Consider the following 15,568-nt stretch of genomic DNA (forward strand, 5'->3'; position numbering starts at 1 on the left):
ACGTGATTAGTGCTGAGAAAACTGAACGCAGAGAGGCCGGCGCTCCATCTCGCTCCCTCTCTGGGCTCTCTCTCTCTCTCTCTCCTTCTAATTATTCCTTTTGTTTTCCTCCATAAGTGCATGTAATGCTCTTCACCTTGTGACAATATACTTGATGCATTTTAGCACTTGCCTTTGGGTCAGAGCCAGGAGACTATAAAGGAATGTGTAATTTTACGAGCGTATGAAACCACAGAGGGTGGTTGTTCGTAGAAACCAACACACTGTTGACTCACACTGGAACTATTTGTGGTTGGAGCTGCTTTTGATTTGGACAAATTTAGGCCTGCGTGCAGGTGTGTCAGTGTGCATGCACACACACACACACACGCCATGCTGCACACACACACACACACACACACACACGCCATGCTGCACACACCAGGCCTCTATGACTTCAGCATGCCTCAAACTGCTGCTGGTGGAGAGGAGCCTTTTTTATTGCTTTAGAACTATTTCACATTGTTCTCTGTAGAACAGAGGGAAAGTTTGTGTCTCAGGAATCTGTATGAAAACGATGGTTCACAGCAACATGTTCGACAGCTTTTGGCAGGATCGCTGTGACTTTGCCGTGAATTGTTTTTCCTGTCCGTGATAGATTCCCAACAGGGGTGTAGTGAGGAAGAAATTCAGCCCGGACTCATCCACGGGGAGCAGCGTGGGGGTCAGAGAGGGTCGGTTAGCTAGTGTTTACGACAAGAACAAGCCGTACATATACGACGGTCAGTTACAAAAAAATGTCATCATAACGCTACACTCTTCTTTGCGTTGTTCTTTTTCCTGCCTCAGGAGAACCTCCTCCTGTTCGACAGTGATACTCTCAGAGTGTCCTGCTGTGATTTGCGTGTGTGAACAAACAAGTCATGAAGGAAGAAACCTGAAATATTACGGTCGTTTTCAGGAGTGCATGTGTGTCAATAGATCTTGTCATGTGGGGCTCGGAGGTAAGGCTTTGGCTTTATCAATCCGGCTGGTTCTTGTGGCGTGAGGTTTTGGACCTGATGGACAGCAGCCTCTTGCTACTGTCCATCAGCCAAAACGGACTGACAAGGAATTAGTGTTTTTTAACCTCATCTGTAAGTACAGTAGTTGCACGGCAGCAGCGTAGACTCAGGTCTTGTGTAGTAGTAGTCTGTGGAGGGACCTCGAAAAGTTTGGCCTCCCTTTGTTGAGGAACACCTTTTTGGATCGGTCTTTTGAAGGATGACCTCAGACCCCAAATTATGCCACCCTTCTAGCCCCGCCCCCTGAAAAGTTCTGTAGTTCTGCTTATTCTGCGTATTTATCGGATTTCATATGTTCTGTTGCTTGTTCCTTACTTGTGATATTGGTGCAATGCACAATATAAACCTGCAGCCTGTGCACGCACGCACACACACACACACACACACACACACCTACACACACACACACACACACAGTGTAATAGCTTCAGATAAAGCTCTGTAATCCCTGTGAGTAATACTTTAAGATGAACATGATGGAATGAATCAGTGTGCGGACAGTTTGTGTGAAAGTATTTTTTGCACAGAGGCAGAATAATAAATGAACAGCATTTGGCCGGAGCAGGGATTGTAAATCAAAGCTCCGGGATGCACTGTGTCTTGTTACCAGAGCTAAAGATGAAAGTATGGATTTCAGTGATACATCAAATCGAGCCAGAAGCCTGTCTTCAATCTTGAATTGCCCACCTCCATACAGAGCGGGTGTGTGTGTGTGTGTGTGTGTGTGTGTGTGTGTGTCTGCACAGCCTTTCTGTGCCTTGCATGGAAGCTGGGCGTAAAATTTACCAAAGAGAAGATCTGGCTTTGATGGAGAACGTGTACTACCTGTGTATCACAGTCATATTTCCAGTGCAGTAATGAGAGCCACATGGAGAGAGGACTGCAGCCTGTAGTTGCCCTGCCTCAGTCAGAATACCCAGCATGCTCAGGGGCATAGGAGAAGAAGGTAATTCCAGTAAGCATGTCTGTTTGAGGGGACGGACAATCCACTGAAAATGGGATCTTTTTGATTTTAAATTTATGCACCAGGTAAGTACCAATATTTAGCCCAAAAAATGACTATGGTATCTAAACCATAAATTTAACCTGACTCTAAGGGAAGTTTCAGGGTATGCTAGCTCATTCATTGAACAAGCCCCTACGGTAGTGTTCATTGTTTGATAAATTAGCGTTTGCTCGCTATGGTCCCTCCTCCAAATATGGTCACGTCTGGCTCGAGAAAACTGACATATCAGCGGAAAAATGCAGAACTCACAGCTAAGACACTGATGAGTATGTCCATCATTGATACCTGCACTGTGCCAACTCTCAAAAACATGCTTCAACAAGTTCTTTTTAAAAGTCATCAAACACGCCAGTAACAGAGCAGGGATCACGCTGACAACGCAACCTTCAATAAAATACTTTCAATCATGAAAAGCACGACATTTACTGACCTCTTACTGCACGCATAAACATGCTGTAACATCCTGTCATTTCATATTAAACCCAAAGCGTCCACACTGGATCATGGACTGTGACAGGATGATCCTGCTCCTCCATGTGTCACCCATTACAGCTTCCACGTGGCTTAAGGCCGATTTTAATGATCAGAATGAAAACAAAGATGGCAGCGCTCTCCAACAAAAGGTCTGTAACAAGTGATGTCCTTCATTTGAAAACACAAGCTTGAGAGGACGAGGCATGCTGGGCACTCTATTTTTTGAATGTGATGCTATTTTTGAGGTTGATAACCTGATTTCAGGACGTGCTTCTGTGCTGGTCATGCTGCTTTCATTCACTGTTCTAAGTCTGACCTACAAAACAAGAACGAAACGCCTTAACCCACGTAACCATGAGTCTGTTTTAAGGCCCTGGCACACCAAGCAGAGAGTAAAGAACTCGTGGAGGACAAAGGCAGACTGTGGCCTTACGACGTCTTTTGGCCGCCCCGTACGTTCTGCGCACGGTGAGAGGATGTAACTCTCCTTGCCAGCATGGGTTGGTAATCTGTAATCGTCATTCCATAACAGGAAAAAGGCAGGCAGGCGAGGCTGGATAAGACTGCGGCTATATAAACCATTGTTAGGTAATAGGTAAAGCTTCTAATTGACAATCACGTGTGATGACAAGTTGAAGTCATTTAGTTGCTTTCCGGTTTTTTTACTCCGCATGCACTGATTCACTCAGCTGAGCAGCCAATCAGAGTGTTTTCTCTCACTAACTGACCAACGTTGATTCAACATGTCGAATCGTCCTAAAAAACAAAAAAAACAAACAAAAAGGCCGAACGAGGACGACGATCTCCTCGGCGTGTCAGGGTCTTAAAGCTCCTCCCCCAGGAGACGGAGCGCCTCAGAGACGGTTATTCACTGACACTGCTGAGCTCATCATGCATGTGACGTCATGTCACTAATGTTACTTAATGATTCAGCTCATTCATTCCTCACTGAAGAGTCTACTACTGTTCACCGGGCTGGAGGGAGCAGATTTATGCAGCAGGTTGCCAGATCATCAAGTCAGGCATCCCCCATTTAACTGTCCTTCACTGTTCCCCATCCAGACCCAACTTGAGCAGAAATCACACAAGAACAAAGAATAATCATTCTTCACCATCACACACACACGCACACACGCACACACACACACACACACACACTTTTATTGTAGTGCTCTACAGTGGATGATCGTCCTGGCCTCCATATTTTATCTCGCTCTTCCATAAAATGTGTTACGGACCATAACTTTTTCTTAGGCCAAGTCTTGTAAAAGTTATATTATTTTGACATGGGAAAAGCAGTGCAGAACTCAGAGGTCTAACACATGATTCATATTTTCTTCTCTCCTGCTTGTTAAAAATTCAGATGCTTCTATTTCTGGTGGGAAAAGAGAAACATGGAAATATTTTTCACTGTCCGGTCCTGTCCAGCTCATTTTGTGAGGAATGTGTGTCACACCCTTTACTACTGTTCTCTGGACAGAGGGCTGCTCTTGAGCAACAGGTTATTCATCGTTCAGCGTGTGTCAGATCGTTGGATCCGATTCAGCTGCTGCTCTGAGGGCAAAGTGTTTCTGTGAGAGTGAGAAGGCGGATTCCTGAGTGAACTCACAGCAGCAGTTTTAGGTTAAAGTTTCCTCATTCCAACATTTGTGCCGTTTCTTGCAGCAAACACTGCTCTGACTTTAAAGTTCTCATGAAAATAAAACTAAAGATTGGTATTTGATTGTAGAATCGTGGAGAAAATTGGAAAACGTGTGGAGTGAGGAAAAGTTTTTGCAAAGCGTGACAGATAAAATCAATAACAAGGTCAAAGTTATTTGCATGTTTATTGGATCAATGTAGTCACTCTGGCTTGAAAATGTGCTGACAATTTGTCCCTTAATCCTCCAGCAATGAAATCCTCCCAGCCTCTGCACATCACATCACAACTGGTAAAAAAAATAAAGCAAGCTTTTGAAAGTTGTCTCCGCCTGTAAACACACCAGTGATCTGTCGTTCCAAATCAAGCCGGCTCTATGTGTCGGCTCTTTTAAAGCTCCCACGTGTGTCTACTAAACTACGTTCACATCGCTAATGTTCGAAAAAAAAGTCTGTTTTCATGTACATGCAGGCTCTCTCATCTGCCTGCATTTCTAACGCCCACAATCCCCCACAAAGAAAAAAACAAACAATAAAAAAGGTCCTCGTGTGCCAAGTCTGATCTGATTCGTCAGCCGATGTGCTCTCTCATAATTGGTCAGTAATTCAGCTTTGTTCTCGGATAAGTCCCGCCCCTTTGACCATATTGGGAATGCTATAGTCAGTCCGAGGGCAGCTTGTGCTCCCTACAACGAGCCAATGGGCTTGGATCAGTGACATCACGGGTTTGTGACGTCACAAACCCATTTTCAATGAGGGGGCTCGGGACCGAGCGTTACATGGTGCTATTGGAGGAGGAGGAGGAGGAGAATCTGCATTTTTTGCACATAGAAACTAAAGCCAGAAAATGAAGAATATGGGACCTTTAAGGGAATTATGGGAGCCAGAGACGTTATTTTTTTGTGTGTCTCTTTTATGTAGTGTTGGAGACCTCTGACCAGCTGTAGTCCAAACTTCTGAGGGAGCAGCCTGAGGAGGCAGCTTTACTCCAGATATCCTGAATAAAAGGATGCTGGGACACTGATTCTGGAGCGGCAACATGCTGCCGATTACCCAAACTGAAACCAGCTCAAATCTCAGGAGATGACACATCAGAAGGTCATAAAAAATGTGACCAAAAAAGAAAACTCTCTCAAACCACAAGAGGTGATTGTGAAATGTTGTGATTAAGGTAAACCGACCCTTCAAACAACATGTCAAGTTCTGTGTTGAATGTACTTAACACGAGGAAAATCTCTCTTTACCAAACGCTGTAAGGATCTGGAGAGTATCAAAACCATATTTCAAAGAGGAGTCGTTAATCTGCGAGTCGTTTTCAGTGGATCCACATGTTTCCTGTTCTGTTTGACACTGAAGCTGCAGATTCTTCCTCGTCTCTGGTAACAATGAAACCATGACTTATGTCAACGGAGTTCAGAATTTATAACAATGATTATGCAAGTGGAAAAGTAAAAAAGCCAAATCAAGCCCATGTACACAAGTCAAATGTGAAGTCACCTGACTGGAAGTTTGGATGTTTTGTCGTCTTGTTCAAAGTGTTGATTGGATGAAGTTTTATAAACAGCCTAAAGTATAAAACTCTCCTTCAGGGGGTTGTAAGTCTATTTTTTATTCTTTCTAATGGTATGTGTGAAATGACCTCCAGTCATAGCCTTCTTTGTTTGTACACGGCACCGTTTAAAGGCCAATAAAAAACTTGAGAAGTAACGAAACTGATTTCAAGATTAACTGAAAGTTGCGCACGACATCCATCATAATTATTGCAGTGCAGTCATCGCCTTCTCTTAGCAGTCATTAACCTCTTTTACTCTCACTACACGTGGCTTTTTACCGCCCGTGTTAGTGAAAAAGAACTCTTCTACATTAGCGTAGAAAGGGGACGATTTTTTCCCTGACCTTAGCAGTGCACAGAGATGCTCGTCGCTCTACAGCACTGTTAAACCTGAGCATGTGCTTTGGGAATTAGACAGACGCAAAAGCCGCGCGGTCCTTTGATAAATCAGTGTACAGTGGGCTCGTGGTTAATCCCACTGATTACTCGAGGAATGAAGACGCTTTAAAGTCTGGCCACCTTAAAGGCAGCAGTTGAAGCTTCGGTTCAGCCAGGAAACAGGTGACCTCTCTGCAATGCAGAGCAGTGATGTGTCGGTGACGAATGAGCCGCCTCTATGTGTCGCTTCTCTTATGTGAACGATGGGAGACGGCTCACTTTCCCTTCTATTTAATACACAGCAATATATCCACTCCGCTTGTCCACAGGCACGCCGAGTACTCGGTGGTACAACCCGAATGTTCTATACCAAACATCATGTAAAACAGGGTTTCTTTGGGACTTATATGGTTTAATAATTCATGTAAAATACAGGCTCACATATCAACCACAGGTCAAAACATATTTTGCCATATTTTGTTGATGAAGAGCTGATCCATCAGTAACGCAGAGAGACGGAGTCGCCTTTACTCAACCAGCTGTTTCAGTTCAGACGGACTGCTGGTTACCTCCACGTTGACAGACAACCTGAACAACGACCTCCTCTCCTCATGATGGCCGTCTCACAGCGCTGCTACATCTGTCACTTTTCATTTCAACATGGAGTGCACGTCTGCTCCTCTGCGCTGCAGCTCCTGTGCGAGCCAGGTGTCTGAGCGAACGTTCGATTCCAACGGGCAATTTCCTACATTATTGTAATCAATGAGCTAATAATTCACATGGGCATAGAAGATTCGTTCCTCCTCTGAATAACTTTAATCACTGACAGCAGCTCAATTTAGTACAATTAGACAAATTGTCCTAAGCTGAGGCAGATGGGGATAGGCTCGAATGACAGAGGCCGCTTCCTAACTGAAGGGATGGAACACTTTAGGACTTTTTTTATAGGGCAGATTGGTCTGTCAGACTTCTCTCAGTCATACATTACACATTATTATATAAGGCAGCAGATGGTGGGATGGATGCACCGATATTTTTAACAAGCTTCTTCTATAAAATACACAAGAAAAGAGAAGCTGATCGATCTCAAACAACGGTCAAAAGTCAAAAACAAATCCTAACAATGACACCTCAATCAAAATCACATCAAGGTTCACACTGAAGTTTCTCGAGCTGAATGACCCCCTCTGTGCCGGACGCTTCCTCTCCTGCTCTTCACAGAAAAAGCTCCTGATTGTTAAGTTGCCACTGGGCACTGGGTGTGGCTGGGCACAATCAGGCTGAGGAGCAACAGAGAGAGAGAGAGAGAGAGAGACGCACAACACAACAGCATGTAACACTTTTATTGTATTCACATAGACCTCAAACACTTCCAACATTTATCAAAGTCTGAGAAATCTGTGTGTTTAATATATAAATATGGATGTCTAGCCTCCGTCTCTTCATCAGATAACCGACCAACAGAACTGACGGCACACACCTTCTGCAAACTGATGGACACATTCACACAAGCTGCCGATAAAACAGAACAGTCCCAGGCAGATAGTCTCGGTTTGAAGCAGACACTCACGGTTATGGAAAGTTCAATGATGCGTGTGGCGGGGTTGAATACCTATATTGCAGCCAGTCAGCAGGGGGAGCTCTAAATATTATTGGGCTTTACTCCCAGGCGGCTCATGCGCTGTCCATCTTAATATGGAGTCAATGTTTCATGTAAATGCTGTAAGAAAAAAAAATGTCTTTGCCTTTCTAGGCTCCTTTTGTTACTTTTTAAGTGTCTTCAAGCTCGAGGTGCCCGGCTCCCTCCGGTTAATAATTCATTCCCATCTTTTCCTTCAAAGGCGAGAAAAAGGGAGAGTGTGAGTCCAAGTAATGTTTCAAACAGAATATCAACAAATGAGCCCAAATCACCATGACAACAACAGTATCAATGTGTGAGACCATCACATCGACGCAGCAGCTTTCTGTGTTTTATGAAATGAGTTCAGTCGACTCAGCAAGTCTGGTACCAGAATGTTCTCAGACTTTCCGACCCGTTCCCGCTCGAGGCAGCCTTCGGTAAACTTGTTATGTTGTGTCGGATTCATTTTCCGAGTTCTCTGCCTCCTCGTGAACGCGGGGTAACTACGAGGATTAACTTGAAACCATCAAAGTAAAGTTTGTTTAAAAAAAAATCTCTTAGTGTCTTTGAGCTCATGGAGCAAAGTGTCAGTTTACTGCTCCAGCATCTGCACGGTTTACTTTGGGGGAAAATGACGAGCTGAGAGGACCAGGGGGGCTGAAACCAAATCCTCTTTTACAGCCATCTGAAAAACAACTTCTCTTTATAATATAATGCAGTGTTGATCAGTGCCCCGCTGAGCCAGCAGGCTGCAGAGGCATTTTTAATTGTTGCAGGTGGTCTGGCTTCAAGAACATAGCTGTGATGCTGAGGGATCTGCAAATAAAACTCCAAAGCATGCATGTGCGAGCGGGTATGCAAACAAGAGAGCCGGGTCCAACACAGCTGCGGCTGCGTTCGCCGTGCCAAGGTTCAAGGCCTGAGGTAACAGCATGGCCTCCTTTCGCCTTATGTCGCTGATTCAGAGTCTGCAGAAAGCCACTGTGGATTCAAACTGTGTGCTTGATCAGCAGGTCGTCTGAGAGTCCTCAGAGGAGTTCTTTATTATCGAGAGAAGCAGGATAATCAAAGAAGTGTCTTTGTTCCTGGGTTGATTGCTGGACTTCGTTTGGGAAATGTTTAAACAAAACCCAAATATAGACATGTTTCATTATATGAACAACTTAAATCGGTGGGGTTAGTCAAGAGCGTGGAGACCATGAGGTCATCAGTATAAAAGGATTACAGACTCAGGAGCTCAAATATCATTTAGATCTGTCAGGGCTAAGATTTTAAAAAAAGAGAAACAAATCTTTCTCCAGACGTGTACTGACTCCTGGTCAAACACCTCTGGCCTCCTCCCAGCGGACTCCTTGTGACCGGGGTCAGATGTTCTTAAAGTGCAGCTGTGTGAGAGAGTCCCATAGAGATGCATCTGCTCCCTGTTTACAGCGAAAGAAGGCCGCTTTGCAAATTAAGGAGACTGACCGTAGTTTTACCTCAAAAGGTTTTTTTTGTTTTTTTTAAAACATCACACAAAAGGCATCGTATTGACAACCTGTTTTTGAGTCGAACTGTATCAGACTATAAAGTAATGAGCTGCATGGTGGTGCAGAAGTGATGACACACTGTCTGACAGCAGCCTCTCTGTGTGGAGTTTGCGTGTGTTCCCTCCACATATGCTTCCTCCCACAGTCCAAAGACATGCTCGTTAGGTTAAATCTGTGACTCTCACTTGCCTATGAGTGTGATTGGCTGTTAGTCTCTGTATGTTGGTCCTGTGATTGGCTGGCCACCGCTTTAGGTTGTAACCCCGCCTCTCGCCCAATCGCAGCTGGGATCGGATCCAGCCCCTCAAAATCCAGAACGGGAAACTAGAATAGATAATAGATTTGTCTTCAGGTGTGTAATGTGTAAATCAAATCTTGAGTTAACTTGTTTTTTAGAAACAATTGTAGAAATTATAAAACTGTCTTTAAATCCAGTTAGCAATTAAAAATGGCGTCGTTGACAGAACAGTTAATTTGGAGTATTAACTCCTATAAACTCCTACACAAGACTTTGAATGATTTTCTGGACACTCTCCAGGCTGCTCTCATCTCCCACCCAGGCTTCAGTGTTGATTGGCCCCGACTCGTGTGACATCTAGCCAATCAGATAGTTTTGTGGGCAGGACATTGGCTGTGCCAGAGTGCTGTGTGAAAACAGATCCAGAGGAAAAGACACCCGCAGCTGGAGCCAACGTAGCACATGTTTTTATGTTTTTTTTAATTTATCGACAATCTGTAAAAATAAAATGCCGAAACAGAAAATCGGCCCCAGATGAATCATGAGAGATGATCGGTCAACCCCAAAATCAAAAGTATGAAAAAAGTACAGAAGCTTAAATTAAAACTTTATCTTTTTGTCACTCATGTGTTTAAGCTGAAGAGAGAGAGAGAGAGAGAGAGAGAGAGAGAGATGAGAGAGAGAGAGAGAGAGAGAGAGAGAGATGAGAGAGAGAGAGAGAGAGAGAGAGAGAGAGAGAGAGAGAGAGAGAGAGAGAGAGAGAGAGCTGCAGTGATTGATTGAGAGCCTCAGGTTATATCTACTGGAGGACAAGTCATTTCACTGTCAATCATGTTTTTGTGTTGTTTAGAATTAAAAGAATTAAAAACAAGAATTGACCCAAAATTGGCTGCCCATGACTTCTTCTCAAATATTCTGTAACACAGGTAACAGGAGGCCACTTTATTGAGAGGATTATTCATTATTCTTTATAGCCACATATGTTGAGATTAAACGGCATGGTGGATGTTTTTGTATTCATTTGGTTCTGTATAAATCTGAGAGGGGAGAACAGAGATAATGATTTAGGATGCAGCAGTGACATTTATTGTGGTCTCTAAATGCAGCTCACTTCCCCGTGATGCATAAAAGATGTGTGTTCGGCAGTCTGGGAATGATTTGAAAGAGCTGAAGTGAATGCATTCGTTCCACTGTGCGTGTCCCGCACTGACACTCAGGACTCAGCATGTGCAGAAGAGCTCAACAAGTCAACAGAATCGAAGGAAGGAGAGAGGAAAATATTTCCAGAATATACAGCAAATGAAAAAAAACTCGTTCATCATTCTCAGGATGTGCGGTTACTCCGACTCTCCATAAATACACAAACTGCTGCAGGACCAGATTACAGAAGATTTAAAGTCAGAGTCTCATGAGAAAAATGCACCTTTTTTTTTTTCAATCTCAGAAATCTGACTTCATTTTCAAAGTTTTTGGGTTTTAAAAATGTCATTGACAATGCGTTAAATAACAAGAAGTACGAAATGTTATACATTTATGTTTTTCTTCTGCTAATAAACAACAGATCTGTCACTTTCAAGATGAAAGTCAAAAAAACTTGGTTTTAAACCACGTGTGTCATTTATTAGATTTTTTTTTTATCTCCTACTCACTGAACCGCTAAGCTGACATACATTCATATAAGATATGGGATATAATGATGATTATTTTGGGGATTAATTAAAGAGACAGGACAGCAGATAAAGTTGGAAATCAGGGAGCGATAGAGAGTTGGGATGACAGAGCTGGGCGGCTCTTTGATGACAGCAGCCTCTGTACACAGGACGCACAAACTAACCACAAGGCCACCCAGAGCATCAAGACCTCGGCTAAGTTATTGAACGGATGCATTTGGGACTGTTTTTCTTCAAATTTAAGGTTTCCTACTAAGGGTTAATGACTTTAATTGATGACCTCACAGACAGGATTTTTTTCTTGTTCAAACTTCTATTTGCACAAAATAAATTAGAACTTTAGTCTGGAGACTAAAGTCCTGAAAATGTAACACTTTTTTCCCTTTCACTGATACTGTTACATTTCAAAAGTTATGGTAAGAATTTGCTTTTTATTGATTTCTTCCTATTGATTTGTCCTTTTTAAACATAGAGCTCTAAGATCGTGTTGTAAGACCAGAACTCACGTGGCCATTATCAGCCTCCATACTTGACTATGTTCATGCATCGGGCAGTTTTAAGATCCGAATGGAAACCTTTATCAATAAAGTGTCGTTCGATCATGTTAACTTCTCGCTGCAGACTCAAGCCAGTCAGCAGTCATCGCCGCACCGCTTCTTATCCTGAACTGATCCATTTTACTGCTGGCTCTTTCTCCATCTCCACATCATTCATCACCACCTCCTGCAAACACTCCCGTCAGAGCAGAACTAATTCTACTGGACTCACTGCAGTAACGTAGAAATATAGCATGCTAGATAAGAACCACACTCCCGTCAGCAAGAAAAAAAAACTTAAAGTCTGTCTCTGAGTTTCATGAAAGGCGGGCAGTGTTTATGAGATGTAATTTGTAACTTAAAGGGCCGACACTATTTTGCCCACCTGTCATTTGGTTGTAGTTCAGGGGGTCGGGCCATGCACTATAGGTCCTATTGCTGGTGAAATGCACACTGCGTGATGAACAACTTTCCCTTTCCTGCCGTTGTGCAGCTGTAGCGGGCTCACAGCCTCCTCTGGGGCTGTAAATCAGAGCCTTTGTACTCCAGAAGGATCCGATCAGCCGCAGGTGTGGGCTCTGCCTGGGGATTAGACCGGCCCCGTGCTGGAAACACTGAAAACTGGAGAGCAGCAGAGAACCGGAGGCCAAACACAGGAGGAGAGGGAGGAGAGGGGAGACGACTGAGTGTGAAGTCCAGGAGGAGGAAAAGTGCCAAGAGTGTCAGGCAGATTGCTTTTTAAGTTACACAAACAGTTCTCAGAAGAAGGTCAACAAATCCTTGTTCACCCGCGACAAACATCAGACAAGGAGTCTTAAGATCCGTTCACTCTGTTTCTATAAAATCTGGTCAAGTACGTTCTATATCAAAACAACTAGAAAGGAGGTTGTCAGTACATCACTGGTGAAGAAAAATAAACAAATGTCACTGGTTTCTGATCTGCTTTGGTCAATTTTAAGTTTACATTTAAGTTGTTGAAAATAAAGTTCAACCCAATAGAAGGAGCCACTCTTCACATATTTGTGGCAGTCTAAACCAGACACTATAAAACATGGACGTAGTCTTTGTCACATCACCCAGAGAGGCATTGTGAAGCTAAATGATGGTGGTGGCCATATTGGAAATGCTTTAAGTTTTGATCAGTCAAGAAACAGGTTAAGATGTGGAGCTCAGCCTGAAGGGAACTCAGACGCATGTCGACATGTTCACTGACGGTGTACCGTCGTCTCTGAACAGGTGAGCGAGCTGCAACAGCACCTCACACATGGACGATGGACTGCAGATGTAAGAACCTTCATGACGTTGCTTGCAAACAACGAGCTGTAGACGCCTGCAGGGTCACACTTGCACAAATCTGGAATCTGACTGCTTCTCACGGCGCCTTCACTCCCTCAGTTTGTCAACACAGGCTCACCCTACGTGTCTTACAACAGTGCAGTTTGCTCTCAAAGACCTTTTGTGCCAAAACCCAACAAACTAAATTCCTACATATTGGTCACTTTAATTCCTAATTTTGTGGGGTTTTTTAACTATTTAATGACACACGCACATGAATCAGGAGGGGTTCTGCTCAACATGAAGTGCAGAGCTTTTCATCCCAGAGATTCGGTAAACAGTTTGTCAAAATGAAAAATAGGTCATCAACAGTTACATTCTTTCAAGCCAAAGTTGTCTTTTTGCCATTTTAATTAGTCTGTAAAGTAACCTTTTTTTTCTGCAGAGATCAGCCCCACCTACAGAGGTTTAACTTAAACCAGAAGATCAGCCTCCGGAGCAGCTCTGCCTCCAACAGATGTTTGCAGAAAAAAAAAAAAAAACCCTCCAATCTGCATGCCAAGTAGTGAGGGGAGGGGGTGGGTGGGAGATCTGTAGCAGGGGCTGGGGGTTACAAGTACTGTGTGCAGCCAAGCCCCCTTTTTGGACACCAGCGAGGGGAAAATTCACTGATGAAATGTGGCACAGGCCCATGGAATGCAATATTTCAAGCTTCCACATCTGCGAGAAAGATGAAACCCGGTTCCTAATTTTACAATGATGATGTCAGTGAGAATACATGACAGCGCTGGGCCGGTGGTGCCAAGTCCCCCTCCTCATGTTTCCTCCTCCTCTTTTTCCTCTTTTTTTTTTTTTCCCTCTTCTATTTTTTTTTTTTTTTTATATCATCTTGAGTGGTTGCTTGGGAAATATTACAACATGCAGCATTTTCTCTCCCAGGAGGGAAACGGGAGTGATTTTAGGAGAGATTGTGGCTGGTGAACTCACCACATTTGAACATGTTCATCATTCTTTCAGAAGTGAGCGAGAGTTTACCTTTTTAAATCTAAACGCGTTCAAGAAAAAGAGAAGTGAAAACATGTTTGTCCTAACCTTCAGACCTGTATTAACTCACTGTTTTAACACAGATAGGAAACCATATATTTGTAACAAAACAAAGATTTTTGGTATCACTAATAAAGTCCAAAAAGACACTATCAGTTCATCATATGGCCACTAGAGGGAGTTTATTTTGGTTTCGCATATGAAGGACCTCATGGCTGCAGTTTGAGGCCTTAGAGAGGCCATGTTGTGTGTCTGAACCTCCTTGGTTAAAATCACACAGCTCAACTTACTTCTTCTTCTTCTTCTTCTCCTTTGGGAATCGCTAACAGTACGATTGTTTGTGAGTCCAATGTTTTATTCGATTCTTTTACATGCTTCAATGTGCGTAGCTAGCTGAAGCCATGTTTTTTGAGATTTTAAATCTTCTTTACCCACTTTTTTTTTGGATGATTGTTCGTCGTTTATCTCGAGCAGGCCGTTTAATGCACACGATATAGGCTTTAAGAACGTACACATTATAGAGATGTTTGTTAAATATTCATTGTATGTAGAGGTGTTCAGTGACCATTTTCAGACAGGTCAGATAAGTGGTGAGTGCAGTAAATGTTCTCTCTGGGGAAGCAGTAAGACAAAGGGAGACTTACCCACACGGTGGTCACAGTGAAGGTCACTCGTAACGCATGAGCTTCTTCTTTCAGTTTTAATAGAGGGAGGCACTCGGCTTCAAGCTGCATTACCGCCACCTACTGTGCTGGAGTGTCGACTACAGTCTACCTGTTGTGACTCACTCAAGAGGTCTGACTGAAAAAAAGGACTTAAAAAGGTACGGGGCCCAAGGACCAGGTCAGGAAAGCAGGTTATCCATCTGGTTGGTCATGTTTCTCACTATGTTGCTAACGACCAAGCAAACAACAGGAAAGGTTCTGGTGGCAGTAAAGTTATTAAGCCGTGTTGATCTTATAACTTAACTCCTTTGACACCTAAATAATCTAAGACTGTCAAAACAAAGATTAAACATATGTCATGGCACCACTGGCTCAGCCGTAATGATGAGCTGAGACAGGCAGGTCTGTGAGAGGACATTAGCAGGACTGCAGGAGGCACATCGTGAGGACGTTTGGTGCTTGTGGGTCTGATTGCTTCCCCCATTTTCTTCTTGTTACCAGGTTTTTCTGATCTGTTAAAACAAAAATGAACCATCTTCTGACATTAAGGAGGGTGCATCAAACCTGTGCAGAGCCAGCTGGTCAAAGCGACAGAGGAGCTACAACAGGTAGGATCCACCTGTATATAACCTTCAGTTTCAGCAGCCACATGTTAGTATGGCACAGGAAGACATGAGTAAATACTTCCCTGGGTTGTTTGCATCGGCACATATTATCACTAAAGTTGAAGAAAATCTTGAGTCCCTAGATCTTCTCTCTGCCAGTACATCATCATCTTCTCGCTCCCCCTCTGCGTTCCTCTGCTGCTGACTTATTCAGATCAGTTCGTTTTGACATGACAACAAATCTCATTTCAAACCGTGTGGAACCAAGGTTGCAGAGTGACCAAAGTTAATGTA

General features: G+C 43.4%; 1 protein-coding gene across 3 annotated transcripts in view; it reads right to left on the reverse strand.

The window, feature by feature from the left end:
- osr1 (odd-skipped related transcription factor 1) overlaps window positions 1-14,675 on the reverse strand; it is a 35,107-nt gene extending 20,432 nt beyond the window's left edge. For all 3 annotated transcript variants that reach the window (XM_079370496.1, XM_079370495.1, XM_079370492.1), the window contains exon 1: window positions 14,649-14,675. The gene's annotated coding sequence lies outside the window, so the exon portion shown is untranslated. The remainder of the gene's footprint in view (window positions 1-14,648) is intronic.
- Between the last annotated feature and the right edge of the window lie 893 nt (window positions 14,676-15,568).

This window comes from Symphodus melops (genome assembly GCF_947650265.1).
Source record: "Symphodus melops genome assembly, chromosome: 19".
Taxonomy (NCBI): Eukaryota; Metazoa; Chordata; class Actinopteri; order Labriformes; family Labridae; genus Symphodus; species Symphodus melops.